The following is a 16778-nucleotide window of genomic DNA, read 5'->3' on the forward strand; positions in this document are numbered from 1 at the left end:
CAATAGGATCAACTTTATGGAAATTTTCTTTATAACCCAAGTTATCTAGAATGTATCTATAATAAGAATCAATAACAATTATTATCTTAAGCCATAGAGGTTTACAAAGTGAAATTTCCATATGTTAGCCAGCTTTAGATTTTGTAATTTTTACTGAATTGAATTGAAATATGAAGAGAAATTTTGACCTAATGACATTTCCTCTAACTTTTTATTTGAAAAAAACTTCAAATCTGTGGAAAAGTTGACAGAATAATATACTGAAGAATGGTCAATTTCCTCTATATTAACCAATTATTAACATTTTGCCCCATTTACATTATGTAGCTACACTTTTTTTCTAAGCTGGACAGTTTGAAAGTAATTTATAGCTATCATGAGACTTTTCATCCACTTACTTTACTTTGCATCTTCTGAGAACAAGATCATTTTCCAAAATAACTAATGTCATTATCATATCCAAGATAATGAATAATAATTCTATAATGTCATTTAATATGTAGTTTGTATTCACATTTCCTCATTTATTCCCAAAATGTCTTTTATAGCTGTTTTTCCAAGATCCAGTTAAGGTTTACACATTACGTTTGGTGTCTCTTGATTTTATTTAGAATTTTTCTTTCACCTTTTTTGTTTTTCATGACATTGACTTTTTGAAAAATCTGGTCATTTTACTTTTTTAAAAAAATTACATTATTATTGACTGTAGTCCCCAACTGTACATTTCATGCCCATGACTCATTTATTTTGTAACTGGACGTTTGCACCGTTTAATTTCTCTCACCTATTTTACTCATCTGGTCATTTGTCTTGTAGGAAGTTTTTTCGAATTGTCCAGGTATTTTCTTCATGATTAGATCTAGGTTAAATTTTTAGCAAAAATACTACATAGGTGATGTTGGATCTAATAAGATTTTATGGTTTGTTTTGGCGAGTCTGATAGATTAGGACATATCACCGATATTGCCGTTTTCAAGCCTGATTGAATCTTTAGCAGTGATAGTAGATTTTTATCATTTATCAGTTTTCAAAATTATCTCTCGAGCCATTTCTGTTTTATTGGTTTTTTGCTATATCACATTTTGCTGGTGCTCTAAAAAAAATGAAGATTTGTTACATTAAAAGTATTTGGTGAGGCATAATTAAAGAAAAATTAAACATTTGAGAATTTGGTTTAATTTTAACTTATAAGTTAACTTTATCTGTTAACTTATTTTAACTTATTTTAGTTTAAGTTATTAAAGTTTTTAAAATGTCAGAGCCTGTATATTCTTAACTTACAATTATACATATTTAAAAATCAACTGAAAATCAGAACATTTGTCATTATTGTGGGAATTTCTTTCAGAGAGTCTGCTAGTTGTTAACTTGAAAGTATGTGAAACATTTATGTTACCAACTGTGTAATGGATAATGTTTGATAATGACACTAGTATAAGCTTCCTTTTTGGGACCTTCCATAGTTTTGGCTATTATTTGTTGTTGGTACATCATCTAAATAGTCAAAACTATTTAAATAGCTTTAAAAGAAATGGAATCACAATTTATGTGAACAGCTGCTTTGAATTTTTAATTTCCTCTATCAATTTTACCAATTTTAAAAGTCTTTAAAAATATAGTAGTTGTGTTTTGGTTTCTTTTTGGTATCTAATATTAATATTTAATATTCTTTTAAGTATTTTAATATTTTGGTTTGTCTCTGTCAGGAGCTTAATCGTGTGAATATTGATGTTTCCTTAGTTAGACCATAAGATGAATGGAATCTATACTCTAGCAGGACTTACTCCACTTAATTTTTTTATAAAAGTATCATTTTAAAATTAGTTTATTTTAAGATATACCACATTTCATGTATTGAGAAAATATTTTGAGCACTCTTCTAGGTACTGTGGATATAGCACTGTCCAAAAAAGAAGAAAAAAAAGTTCTAGCACTTACAGGACTTATATTCTATGGTTGTATATTGTCTTCCAATTAAATATATTAAATTCTTTCTTGTCAGGCAATTCCCTGGTGGTTCAGTGGTTAGGACTCTGCACTTTCACTGCCAGGTGCCTGGGTTCGATTCCTGGTTGGGGAACTAAAAATCCCATAAGACACACAGCACAGCCAAAAACTTAATAAAATTAAAGAATAAAAAAAATTTAAAAAGAAGTTAAAAATTCTTTCTCTTCAAAGCCACTGATGTGGCATTATAGTCAACTGAAAAGAATGACCTTTATAGAATTATTACTTGTGGTATATGTTGTCATCCTCTACACAAAGAATTGATGGGCCAAAAAGGTTGAGTATTATTTGTGAGATTTAGAGATCATACAGATGAGCTATCCCAATAAAAAAATATCATAAAGGAAAAGAATTTAAGTGGGATTGATCAGATGACAGCAACTTGAAAAATAGTACCTCAAGTACATGCACACTAAACTTGTAATACATTTTTAGGGAGATGTTAGAAGAAAGAAAGAAAATAATACTATGTATACCTATTTACACTTGAAGGGATTTGAGCCCTGAACTCTTTCAAGTTTCTTGGTACTTTCAGTTTCCTACAAGAGTATTAATGTTTTATGTATTAATGTTTATTAATGGTTTGTGAAATTCCAAAAATAATAGATAATAGATGTATTATTCAAAAATAATAGATGTATTGCATATCTATTTATACAAACAGAGCAAGTGAATCTCTGAAAACACAGAAGCCATATGAGTCACTAACAACATTAAGTATTGGTGTAAAATTTAGTCTGGCTTTTGACTGTAGTTAGCTAACCACTGAGGTATTGGTAAAATCATTTGCAGTACTCAAAGTGAAATTGCTAAAGGCAAGTTCTGTGTATTAATATACTTACTGTAGTCTTTGGCAGAATGCTGCTAGTGAAGGAAGGATACAAAAGGTTACTGTGGCTAGAGAGAAAGAGCAGGAAAAGATTGTGGACTTTAAGGGTGGCTCCTTGTCTGAGGACAAACACAGAGCAAACACAGGCACCCTGTCAAAAAGCCTGTGGTTATCACCACAGTCCCACCTCAAGTGCAACTTTTTGCTATTTTTATTCTTTTAAGAAATAAATTTATGAAGAGTTGGGAGTACTACCCAAGAAGTTAGTGTTGTGTATATGTGGCAGGGTTCTTTTTTGGTAAATTTCATCAGCATAAAAGTTTAAAATGTAACATATTTTAGCTGTGTACACCTAGCTTTCTGGACATTGCTATTAAAGAAGCATTGGTAAAATTATTTGAAATGGTGGACTGTATACTTGGAGTTTTCTATTTTGCCAGTCTTGTCCTGTAAAACAATAAGGATAACTATCTTGAGAGAAAGTTGAGGGTTGTTTTCTGTGTTCATGTTGATACTTATGTTTTTAAATTATTTTATTTTATTTTTGAGCTCCTTAGCTTGCAACAATGGTTAGAAATAAATTTTGGGAGAAAAGCAGTCTGATTTTTTTCTTCAAAATACTTGATATACATAGTTTGATTTTTAAAGTTTTAAAAACTGTTGAAAGAAGCACTGGTGGATGTGAGTAAATGTTAGTATTCTTGGGCATGTAGATTTGCTAGTTTTGTCTTCTTTTTTGAAACTTTGTTATATTTAGTTTTATTATCTTGCTTGTTATTTGGCTCTGCTGCCATATATTATTGGGGAATTAATATGCAAAATATACTTTTTAAAATTTATTTTTTATTTTTTTGTTGAAGTACAGTTGATTTACAATATTGTATTAGTTTCAGGTATACATACAACATAGTGATTCAGTGTTTTGCACATTATATTCCATTATAGGTTATTACAAGATATTAGGTATAATTCCCTGTGCTGTACAGTAAATCATTGTTGCTTCTCTATTTTATGTAGTTTGTATCTGTTAATTTCATACCCCTAATTTGTTCCTCCTTCCTTTCCTCTTCCCTTTGGTAACCACAAGTTTGTTTTCTATATCTGTGAGTCTTTCTGTTTGGCATATACATCTATTTGTATTATTTTTTAGATTTTACATATAATTGATATCATATAGTATTTGTCTTTCTCTGTCTGACATTTCACTAAGCATTATATTCTCTAGTTATGTCCACATTGCTGCAAATGGCAGTATTTCATTCTTTTTTGTGGCTGAGTTAATATTCCACTGTGTGTGTGTGTGTGTGTGTGTGTATCTCACATCTTCTTAACCCACTTGTCTGTTGATGGGCACTTGGGTTGCTTCCATGTCATCATGGCTGTTGTAAATAGTGCTGCTATGAACATTGGGATGCATGTATCTTTTAGAATCAGTGTTTTCCTTTTTTCCTGATACAGACCCAAGAGTGGAATTGTTGGATCATGTGGTAGTTCTATTTTTAGTTCTTTAAGGAACCTCCATACTGTTTTCCAGAGTGGCTGCACCAATTTACATTCCCACCAACAGTGTAAAAGGGCTCTTTTCTCCACGTCTCTCCAACATTTGTTATTTGTAGACTTTTAATGATAGCCATTCTAACAGGTGTGAGGTGATACCTCATTGTGTTTTTGATTTACATTTCTCTAATAGTTAGCAATGTTGAGCATTTTTTCATGTGTCTGTTAGCTATTTGTATGTCTGCTTAGGAAAAATGTCTATTCAAGTCTTCTGCTCATTTTTTGATTAGGTTGTTTTTTTGATATTGAGTTATGTGAGCTTTTTTTTTTTTTTTTTTTTGCCGTTCGCGGGGCTCTCACTGTTGTGGCCTCTCCCGTTGCGGAGCACAGGCTCTGGATGCGCAGGCTCAGCGGCCATGGCTCACGGGCCCAGCTGCTCCGCGGCATGTGGGATCTTCCCAGACCGGGGCACGAACCCGTGTCCCCTGCATCGGCAGGCGGACTCTCAACCACTGCGCCACCAGGGAAGCCCTGTGAGCTGTTTTTATATTTTGGATATTAACCACTCATCAGTTGCATCATTTGGAGATATTTTTTCCCATTCAGTAGGTTGTCTTTTTGTTTTGTCTGTGGTTTCCTTTGCTGTGCAGAAGCTATTATGTTTAATTAGGTCCTATTTGTTTTTGCTTTTATTTGTTTTGTCAGGCATTATTTCTTCAAATATTCTCTCTGCCCTTTTCTCTCTTCTCCTTCTGGGATTCCCACAATGCATAATTAGTCTGCTTGATAGTATCACACACTTTCCTTAGGCTCTGTTTGCTTTTCTTCAGTCCTTTTTTCTTTCTCGTCCTCATACTTGACAGTTTTCATTGTCCTGTCTTCAAGTTCACTGATTCTTCTGTCTGCCCAAATTTGCCATTGAATTCCTTCAGTGAAATTTTCATTTCAGTTATTGCACTTTACAGCTATAAAAATTGTTTGGTTTCTTTTTTAGATTTTTCCATTTCTTTATTGATATTTCCATTTTGTTCACATATTGTTTTCTTGACTTCCTCCACATCTTCCTATAGTTCTTTGAGCATCTTTAAAGTCTTTGTCTAGTTTGTCTGCCATAAGTTCTTTCTCAGGGACAGTGTCAGTTGATTTATTTTTTTCCTCTGAATGAGCCATACTTTCTTGTGTCTTTGTATGCCTGTGATCTTTTTTGTTGTTGTTGTTGAACGCTAGATATTTGAATCTAATAACGTGGTAACTCTGGAAATCAGATTCTCCCCTTTCCGAAGGGTTTGGTGTTTTTTGTTGTTTTTGCTTTTTGATTGTTATAGTTTGTCTCTGTGCCAAGTATCAGCCTGAGGTATAAACTTAAGTCATTCTCAGGTTTTTTCTGAGCCTTTCTCTGTACATGCATGGACACTTTCTAATTTTCCCTTTATATGTAGTAGTTTTTGAATTTTCTAGTCTTTAATGTCTGGCTCCTTAAAGGGAAAAAGTGAAAAATGACAGGAGGGAAAAGGGTGCTAGTCCCTTAAATTCCCTCAAAATCACTTCATCTGGAGGTGGAGGTGCTTTCAGCAGTGGGGGAAGGGGTAGGTTACTTAAACAAGAATGGCTGCCTGCCTCTTTGTCTGCATCTCTGTGATCAGAAGCAGCAATCAGCAGTCAGAACAGAGATCACTGATATTTAGAGTACAGTGTCTTTTTTGCCCATCCTGGTTCTTGGAAGTTATGTGCAAGGTGTTTCAGGAACACGTAACACAAGCTGAGCTGCCTGCCATGTGCCAGGAGTAAAGGATGGATAGCTGCTACTGTGTGAAGAATTGAAATTGACTGGAAAAAACCCTGCAATTTACCGTAGCATCCACATCTTCCCCTGGAAGTTGCTAACCTTCAAGGTCTTCAGAGTTCCAAAATAGTTACAGCAGATAGATTCTACCAGAGCAGTTGTTGTGTAGGTAGGGAGACTGATTCCTGGTGCTTCCTACTCCATCATTTTTCCAGAATCCTCCTCCCATTGTCTTCTTTTTAACCTAGAGTCTAATGTGCTTCTGACTTCAACCCTGATCATAGCTTCGCTTTCTGGTCCAGGGAGATGATTACCTCATTTTGATGCCCATCTTTGTCTTATTGGTTTTCTCCTTTAATTTCTCATTTATGTATATTTTGAGTAGGGTGGGCAAACATTGCATCAGAGCATGAATTTATTGTATGATCTTCACTTAAAGTCTTTCTTTCTTTTAAATAAATTTATTTTATTTATTTACTTTTGGCTGCATTGGGTCTTCGTTGCTGGGCGTGGGCTTTCCTAGTTGCGGAGAGCAGGGGCTACTCTTCATTGCAGTGTGCGGGCTTCTCATTGCGGTTACTTCTCTTGCTGTGGTGCTAGCATGGGCTCTAGGCACGTGGGCTTCAGTAGTTGTGACACATGGGCTCAGTAGATGTGGCTCGTGGGCTCTAGAGCACAGGCTCAGTAGTTGTGGCGCACAAACTTAGTTGCTCCGTGGCATGTGGGATCTTCCCTGACTAGGGCTTGAACTCGTGTCCCTTGCATTGGCAGGCGGATTCTTAACCACTGTGACACGAGGGAAGCCCTAAAGTCTTTCTTAGATAGTATTTATGGCTCCCTTTGGCTCTGGCATTGTATGGTATATTGTTGCCCATTTCTCCTGGAAAACTTTCTGACTGGAATGTATTCCCTCATTGCCTTTGAGTAGGAGCACAGGAAAAACAAAACAGTGCTATCCTGGGTACTTTTCCACACCCTTGGTATTAGAAAGATCAGGATGTCTCAAAATAAATCATGAGTTCTTGGGATTTTATGTTTGAATTTACTAGTGACCGAGAATAGTAAGAAATGTGCACAAATTAAGACATGAATAGTGCCTCAACTTCCTGAACCGCTAGATTTGGTATAATTAGATTTTTGGTTAAAAGTCTCCCATGTACATGTATTATTTTCCTTGAGGTTTAACTTTAACTAGTGATTACATTTGCATTCATTTAGTGAATTTATCAAAAAATTATTAACTCCTTTTTCAGTAATACAGACACAGAGGTTAGAGCTAGGCTTTGAATGGTGTTATATCATATTTGATCAGGGTGTATTCCACCTAGTTTTTTAAAAAAACCTTTTAGTAAGGATAGTGGGTATACCAGGACAATATACAATTTGCTTTGCTTGTTAAAATAGGAGTACTTTTTAAGCTTTTTTTCTTTCTTTCTTTTTGGCTGTGTTGGGTCTTTGTTGCTGCGTTTTATTTATTTATTTTTGGCTTCATTGGGTCTTTGTTGCTGCATGTGGGCTTTCTCTAGTTGTGGCCAGTGGGGGCTGCTCTTCGTTGTGGTGCAGGCTTCTCATTGCAGTGGCTTCTCTTGTTGTGGAACAGGGCTCTAGGCACCTGGGCTCAGTAGTTGTGGCGCACGGGCTTAGTTGCTCCACGGTGTATGGGATCTTCCCGGACCAGGGCTCGAACCTGTGTCCCCTGCATTGGCAGGCAGATTCCCAACCACTGTGACACCAGGGAAGTCCCAGGAATATTTTTTGATGCTATCATAAATGAGACTGTTTTCTTGATTTCCTCTTTGTATAGAGTATTGTTATAAAGAAGCACAACTGTTTTTTGTATGTTGATTTTTATATTCTGCAACTTTACTGAATTCATTTATTCTGATGTTTTTTTTTAATAGAGTCTTTAGGGTTTTCTGCATTTGAAATTATGTATTTGTAAACAGAGATAATTTTACTTTTTCCTTTCTGATTAGGATGCCTTTTATTTATTCTTGTCTGATTGCTCTTGCTAGTACTTTCAGCACTATGTTGAATAGAAATGGCAAGAGTGGACACCTCATGTATTGTAAGTTGTGTATATAACCTTTTATCATGTTTTGTACTAGTAGTCTTAAAGTCAAGAATCTAGTCAGTTTGATTTTTAAGTGATTGATGGGCAGATTGTGATGACATCCAGTTATACCAGTGTTACATTGAGATGTTACATCTGAGATTGTCCATTTTAAACTGAATATTGGTATATGTAGTATACTATGTAATGCCTGATTTTTAGAGCCCTTTATGCAGTAATAACCTCAGGTCTTAATGCCAAGTTGCTATGGCATAAGCCTGACTGGTTTTATGACATTAGAAAAAAATGTTGCAAAACTTTTAAAGAATGCAGAATTGGCAGTCCTGGTGGCTCAGTGCCTCATGCCCCTCTTAGCTCACTGAAAGGCTGAGGGATTCTCATTCCTGGTATAGCTGTGGGGGTGCAGTACATTATTTGGGAAGCTCTGATTTAAAGCTAGTAGAGAGACATGGAATGGATCCTCCTTCAGAGCCTCCAAAAAGGAGCCAAGCCTGCTGACACTTTCATTTCAGACTTCTAGTCACCAGAACTGTGGAAGAATACGTTTCTCTTGTTTTAAACTACCTAGTTTGTGGTACTTTGGTACAGCAGCCCTGGGAAATGGATACAGTAACCAACTATAATTTTCCTATTCAAATATTAATTTGAGCTTCTTCATGTAGCTATACATGTAGCTTCATGTATAAATATGATTGAAAAGAGGACCTTCTCCCTCCTAAGTTATGATAACCATAGTTTTTGGAGTACTAAGTATATGTTAGACATAATTATTTTATTTAAATTCTTATAATAAACACTGTAAGATACTGGCTATTATACCTACTTTTAAAATAAAGACACCGAGGCTCAGAAAGGGCACCCCTCACACAGTCTGAATGTTGGTGTCTGACCAAAAGCCTGTGTTTTCTTTCCTGTCTCACTGTTTCTGTATGTACTTACAGAGGTCAGTTTCCATTGGTGTTTATAGATTTTCTTGGGTAACTCACAATTAACTTTTTTATAATCTAGACAAATAAAAAATGATGGTCTCTTAAATGTACCAACCTTTTCCAAAAGTTCTGAGTTCTGTATAATTTTAGTATTTGTTTGAATTTCTTATTTTCAGCCAGGGGCCAGAGTATAGAACCAATTTATTTCATTCTATTATATCATTCTGTTCCTTTGGGATCATTGAATGGCTAAAACCAGTAGGTACCAAAAATTTCTCATGGGAGGTTCAGGAGCCTTAGAGTTATGTGTAGAGAATCAGAATGATTAGATATCCATTCTTGTTTATTAATAGCTTTAAATAGATCATTCAGAACAAATAGTTAGTAGTCGATTTTTATTTAAGAGAACCCCCCAAATGTAGGGACTGCCAGTAAAGACTAATATAATTGAAAGGGTATCATCTATCCCATTTATGATGACTGGTCATAGAGAAAATCAACCCTATTATCTGTCTTCAGTGGAAGGAGATGACATAGTCCTGAACATGATGGTTTTGTGCTCATGTTTGATTACAGATAATTTTGGGGGAGAGGTTGTGACATTGCCGAGTAAATATTGAAACACTGCAGGGATCAAATGCATACTTGTGCAGCTTCTCCATTCAATCCCTTTTCTAAACAGTATTTATTAATAGTGTAGTTCGACTAACACTGAGGACCTACCATGTGGCAGGTGCTGTTAGGTGGTGAGGATATCATTAATAAAATTAGAATATTTCCTTTTCAGATACAAGTTTTTTATATTGGTAATGGAAAGTAACATTTTAATTGAGCTGGGGGAAGATAAAATAAAAACTATTTGTGGGCTTCTCTGGTGGTACAGTGGTTAAGAATCCACCTGCCAGTGCAGGGGACAGGGGTTCAGGCCCTGGTCCAGGAAGATCCCACATGCCGCGGAGCACCTAAGCCCCTGCACCACAACTACTGAGCCTGCGCTCTAGAGCCCCTGAGCCACAACTACTGAAGCTAGCGTGCTTAGAGCCTGGGCTCCATAACAAGAGAAGCCACTGCAATGAGAAGCCCGTGCAGCGCAACAAAGAGTAGTCCCGACTTGCCGCAACTAGAGAAAGCCTGCGCACAGCAATGAAGATCCAACGCAGCCAAAAATAATAAATAAATTAAAAAAAAAACTATTTGCAAATATGTTATAAAAGTGGAATTTTAAAAAATGGTATATATAGGTAGATAATTTACTTGATATTATACATAGTTTAAGCTTTAGAACTAAAATGGAGGGGGAATGCCTTCTAGGATATTATAAAACCTGAAAAAAGAGAAGCAGTCTCTGCAAAATGAAATATTTTTATTCATTTGTAGTTATTAATAGGAATAATATAGCACTGGTTACTTTTTTTAACATCTTTATTGGAGTATAATTGCTTTACAATGGTGTGTTAGTTTCTGCTGTATAACAAAGTGAATCAGCTGTACGTATACATATATCCCCAAATTCCCTCCCTCTGGCATCTTCCTCCCACCTTCCCTATCCCACCCCTCTAGGTGGTCACAAATCATCAAGCTGATCTCCCTGTGCTATGCGGCTACTTCCCACTAGCTATCTATTTTACATTTGGTAGTGTATATATGTCTCTGCCACTCTGTCGCTTCGTCCCAGCTTACCCTTCCCCCTCCCAGTGTCCTCCAGTCCATTCTCTACATCTGTGTCTTTATTCCTGACCTGCCCCTATGTTCTTCAGAGCACTGGTTACTTTGTGATGGAATTTAATTGCTGTGTTGTTACATTCCTCTTAAAAGTAAAAAGGACATGGTTGCTGTCTTTGAGTAAGTCTTAGTCTAATGGAGAAATAGACCCATAAACAAATGAAACTAGCTCACCTCGTTTTGCGAAGGAGAATCATTGTTCATCGTCAAATAAATGCATATCTAATGCTCCTCAGTAGAGCACTGCTTCATAGTATTGCCCACGTGAGAGAAGCTTCAGCACTTTAAATCATCAGGTGAGTTCAAATTTGGGATTCATATCTGAAATCACTTTTTATCTTTCATTTCAATGTGCATGTTATGTTATTTACAATCAACAATTACATAGGTCTGTTGTTTGTTGTATCTTAGCATCAGTTGTTCTGTAGTAGGACTGCCTGTCTCTTTGATGCACTCTATACAACCTGCAGAGTGACTTTTGAATATGCAGTATAGCCTATGTTTTTATTATAAATTTATTTATTCATTTATTTATTTTTGGCTGTGTTGGGTCTTCGTTTCTGTGCGAGGGCTTTCTCTAGTTGTGGCAAGCGGGGGCCACTCTTCATCGCGGTGCGCGGGCCTCTCACTGTCGCGGCCTCTCTTGCTGCGGAGCACAGACTCCAGACGCGCAGAGCTCAGTATTTGTAGCTCACGGGCCCAGCTGCTCCGTGGCACGTGGGATCTTCCCAGACCAGGGCTTGAACCCGTGTCCCCTGCATTGGCAGGCAGACTCTCAACCACTGCGCCACCAGGGAAGCCCTAGCCTATGTTTTAAATCAGCTGGTCCCAAAGAATTTACAAATTGGGTGAAACGCCATCCAAGCTTTTAATGTGATGTATGGGAAAAAATATGAACAGAAATTTAATTTTATAAACTGCCATTACTCTAGCATAAATAGTTGCTCTTTCTGATTTTCTAAGTTGGTTTGCTTTATGGATTTTCTGAGAAAGCAGGAGGTAATCTAATGCTTTTACTTTAAAAGAGGGAACCGTAACACTGTCTAGGAAGCATTCCATGATAGCACTCATACCTCATTTCCCCACCTATAGAGTCCTTAAATACAGGATTATATTTCCCTTGTGATTTATTTCTAGCACTTAGTACAATATCTGGCACATTATACGTGCTTAAATAACATGATGCATGAAGAATGCTTTTTTCATGTGTGCTGTGTTAGAAATTACAATTCAGAGTGAGAATCAATAAAATGTTATTCTTAAGCTGAGAAAGTGATATTAGTAGAGGGAAATAGAAGCATGTCTTTTGACTAATAATTGAGAGCTACAGGTGGCTCATGTGGTACAAATTACTGCTTTATCTTCTCAGAAATTAATCATTTAATGAAGTTTACATTTAAATAGTTTGCAAAAACTTTATTTCTCATAGTGGGATTAAACTTTTACATCCATTTAATGACACTTGCCTTTGACTTTTAGAGTATTATATGTATATAATTTAGCAGAGTTATATATATATATATAATTTAGCAGTATTATATGTGTATAATTTAGCAGAATTATAGTCTTAGTCTTCATGCATTAATAAATGTAAACTAAACATTGATTCAAGGAGTATTCATTTTTATTGAACTGCTGTTAATGTTATTAACTGTTATTTTAATGAACAGTTATTCAAATAATTGTTTTAGTGACTTAAACATTAGAACTTGGTGAATTTTTGCATATGAGCAAGTGGTTTCTTAAATCAGTTTTTCAGGGTAGCTGCAAAGATAAGTAAAACTTGATTCGTATCCTCAAAGGATTTATAATCATGTAGGATAAAACAGATATGTAAATGAGTATAGTATAAGGCAAAATCAGGTGGTTTCCAAATCACAGTTGTATTCAGCAAGATTGTAAGCAGAAACAATGCATACTAGTAGTGAATGATGAGAGAAGACTGTGGATAAAGCATTCACTGTCAATTACTGTTGGAATAAGGTACTCCAGTTCTTAAAGTGAGGTTCCCGTTGTCCTGTTTGGCTCAGTTCTTAAGAACTAGGGCCTATTTTCAGTGTTTTTAGATTTTGTGAATTAGAAATCTTGACTATTTGCTAAAGATGGGTCTCTGGAGGATAAGAATTTTCTAAATGAAGAGTATAGCCTGATGGTTAAGAGTATGGTTTGAATTCCACCTCTGTCACTTATTAGCTGTATAACCTTGAGCAGTTTATTTAACCCTCAGTGCTTCAGTTTACTGATCTATAAAATAGTATGATGATGATGATAATAATAATACCATGTAGGGTGGTCATTTGTCTTTATTTCTTATTAGAGTATGCTTTCTCAGGGATAGACACTTCATAGCAAAATAAATGGCTGGAGAGTCAGATAAACAAGACACTGTCCATGTGCGTGCGTGCTCACGCATAGACTAAGACTCCAGTTGTAGTGCAGTGAGATTAGAACTATACTGAAAATAAGAGCAGGGAAACTGAGCGTTTTAGAGTAGGTTTTTAATCTGGAATTTTTAATCTATTGTGGGCTTCATTCAGGGAGAGAGCAACCGTTTCTTTCCTTTTTTTTTTTTTTTTTTTTTTTAGACATTGACTTTTACGTTTGGAACAGTTCTGGAATTCTGAGGATTCTAAAAGCCTGGATGTTAGTTACCTAAGTACCTTCTCTGATTTTTAAAATATTTTCTCTGACTCCTTAAAAATGATCAGTGCAAAATTAATGAGACCCCCCCTTTCTTCTATTTAATTTTCCATTATTCTCTGTGTGCTGTTAACTAATTCTCTATTTCTGTGGTTTCAATTCAAATCATTTATTTTTATTATTTTTTTTGTGGTATGCGGGCCTCTCACTGTTGTGGCCTCTCCCGTTGTGGAGCACAGGCTCCGGACGCGCAGGCTCAGCGGCCATGGCTCACAGGCCCAGCCACTCTGCGGCATGTGGGATCTTCCCTGACTGGGGCACGAACCCGTGTCCCCTGCATTGGCAGGCGGACTCTCAACCACTGCGCCACCAGGGAAGCCCAATTCAAATCATTTAATCTGTACTTGTGAATAAAATTGGGCTCATTCCAAATCTTTCTTTGTAGCCAAGTATATTGTAGTCACTAAATTTTTCATCTAATATACTGAAAGGGTGTTAAAATGTTAATATGCTTTATATTGTTCCCTTTTATTATTAATACATCTAAACATACAGCAAAGTTGAAAGAGTATAACAGTTAATACCCATATACCCACCACCTACATTCTACCATTAACATTTAGTATACTTGCTTTATCACATATCCATCCATATTTTGATCATTGTATCATTCAGTATTCAATTTTATTTTTGGTGTGTTTCAAAGTAAATTGCAGACATCAGGACACTTCCCTCTAAATACCTCAAGTGTGCTTCGTTTTTGAAAGATCTATTTTTTTCCCTTTTTTGTTTTGTTCAGAGTTGATGTTTTAATACTTTTTATTTTCTATTTATATGCTTTATTTTAATTTTGGACTGAACTCACTGCAGTTAATTCTGTTACTAGAACTTCTCATTATTAATGCTCAAAACTAGATTTGCTTTTTTTTGGGTTTGGATTTTTTGTAGTCATGTAATTCAATTTTCTTAAATATTTTTGGCTTACATAATTATAGCATTTTTACCCTATAGTTTCCAATACTTTAGGATATGATTGCTGATACAAGTTTTGAAGATAAGTTCTCCATACCATTAGACATTAAAAGTATTTCTTGTTTTTAAACTATGTAGAAGATCTCAACTAGCTTATGAACTGTTTTTAGTCAAGAATTGTATATCATCTTTCCTTATGGCTTGTAACTTCTTGAAAGGAAGAACTCAAATATTCGTTGATATATTGACTCTATGATATCAATGCTCAAGATATTCTGGGCACTGTTATTCTAAAGTTGAAAGTTTAAAAACAAATCCTAACATATTTTTCAGCAACTTTCAAGAATTATATTCATTATATATGTGGTGTATATTATAATGGAATTCAAAAAATCATAATAGGAAATTATTCAAGAGCTATGTAATAGTGAGGCATTGTTCTCAGAATAACAGGATATCCTTCTATTTTATAGACTTTGCATTTCCAGCCTATAGAAGAAAATAATGACCTACTCTGGGCATAACTTTTTACAAAAATAATTTTATTATTTTAAAATAATTGAACCTTGGACATTGAATTGGATAACTATTATAGATTAACTTGTTATTTTAGAATTGGATTCCAAGTAACAAATAAAATCCAAAGCACATCAAACTAAAATGATCTTTTCTACTATTTTCGTTGTTGCTTCTTGAAATCTATATAGGATACCATTTTTTGAAAATGTTCAAAGTGCAATTAGATAAAAATTATAACAGAAGAAGGTCATTTTTCCCTCTGATCCACACACAGATGCACTCCTGTAGTTGGAACTCTTGTTTGTCTGGCTTGAAGATTCTTTTGGGTCTTCCAGATTTAGTGCTTATTCTTCTATCTGGATCAGATAAATCAAAATCAGACATGCAAATTAGAGTTTTAGGATACCCAGAGACAGACACCATGTAGAGGGGTTTTACATGCCCTTCATTCTCTGTCAGAGGTGATGCCTAAGTAGTATCTAAACTTAATTCTTCTGGCCCTGTGTCTGCAGGTAGGAATGTTTAATTATCTTAATGGTCCTGAGCTCCAGTAATGTCTTTGCTTATTGGATGATTGGGGCAGAAAAACAGAGAAGCCTTCTCAAAATTATGTTCAGCCATCTAGAGCAAGGGTTGGCAAACGTTTTTTTTCTTTCTTCAAAGGACCAGAGAGTAAATATTTTAGACTTTGAGGGCCATATGCTCTCTGCCACAACTGTCCAATTTTGCTGTTGTAGAGTGAGAGTAGCTGTAGATGGTTGGTAAACAAATACATGTGATTGTGTTCCAAGGTTTATTTAGAAAAACAGATAGCAGGTTGTAATTTGCCAGCCTGTGCGATATTGCTGTGCTTCTTGAACTACCTGTTGTGAGGATTTTTTTTTTCTTTAATAATTTGTGCATGGGGGAGGGGGAAGGGTAAGCTGTGACAAAGTGAGAGAGAGGCATGGACATACATACACTACCAAACGTAAGGTAGATAGCTAGTGGGAAGCAGCCGCATAGCACAGGGAGATCAGCTGGGTGCTTTGTGATCGCCTGGAGGGGTGGGATAGGGAGGGTGGGAGGGAGGGAGATGCAAGAGGGAAGAGATATGGGAACATATATAACTGATTTATTTTGTTGTAAAGCAGAAACTAACACACCATTGTAAAGCAATTATACTCCAATAAAGATGTTAAAAAAAATAAAAAAATAATTTGTGCATGGACACTTTTATAAAGTACAATAAAAGTAAATTACTAGGAAAACAAAATTTATTTTTTAATGATAATTTATTCATTTTAATAGTCCTTTTTTAAAAAAATCTTTTGGCCACACCACATGGCATGAAGGATATTAGTTCCCCGAACAGGAGCTGCACCTGTGCCCCCTGCATGGGCAGCACAGAGTCTTAACCACTGGACCACCAGGGAAGTCCCTGGAAAATGAAATTTAAAAAGACAAAATATAAGCCTAAAATTTTAGATTAAACAGATAATTACATTTCAATAAGTATAATTAAAACAGTTGTATGTAAGGAAAAAGAAAAGAATTAGAAATATTATAAATGTTGTTACTGGAAAGTATCTTCTAGCCTATTAATATTGAGTTGCTATAAGCAGTCATAATTTTTTTGTCATTCTACAGTTCTAACAAAACAAAAAGTTGAGTGGAATTGCAACCCATTTATTAAATGTCTATATACACTCTAACAAACATTGTATATATCAATAAAATTTTTAATATGTCAAATAAATTTGCTTCTTGCTGTTACTTTATCTAATCTAGGTTGGATTGACAACAGTGCTATTCACAAGAGATAAT

At 35.4% G+C, this 16778-nt stretch overlaps 1 protein-coding gene across 3 annotated transcripts in view; it reads left to right on the forward strand.

The window, feature by feature from the left end:
* The window catches only part of FCHSD2 (FCH and double SH3 domains 2), a 309927-nt gene that overhangs the window by 65851 nt on the left and 227298 nt on the right, over positions 1–16778 (forward strand). The window contains exon 1 of one of the 3 annotated variants that reach the window (XM_032640673.1): positions 11116–11137. The exons of the other annotated variants lie outside the window; for them this stretch is intronic. The gene's annotated coding sequence lies outside the window, so the exon portion shown is untranslated. Of the gene's footprint in view, positions 1–11115; positions 11138–16778 lie in introns of those variants that run through there. 3 annotated transcript variants of the gene reach the window in all.

The sequence above is a fragment of the Phocoena sinus genome, chromosome 8 (genome assembly GCF_008692025.1).
Source record: "Phocoena sinus isolate mPhoSin1 chromosome 8, mPhoSin1.pri, whole genome shotgun sequence".
Lineage (NCBI taxonomy): Eukaryota > Metazoa > Chordata > Mammalia > Artiodactyla > Phocoenidae > Phocoena > Phocoena sinus.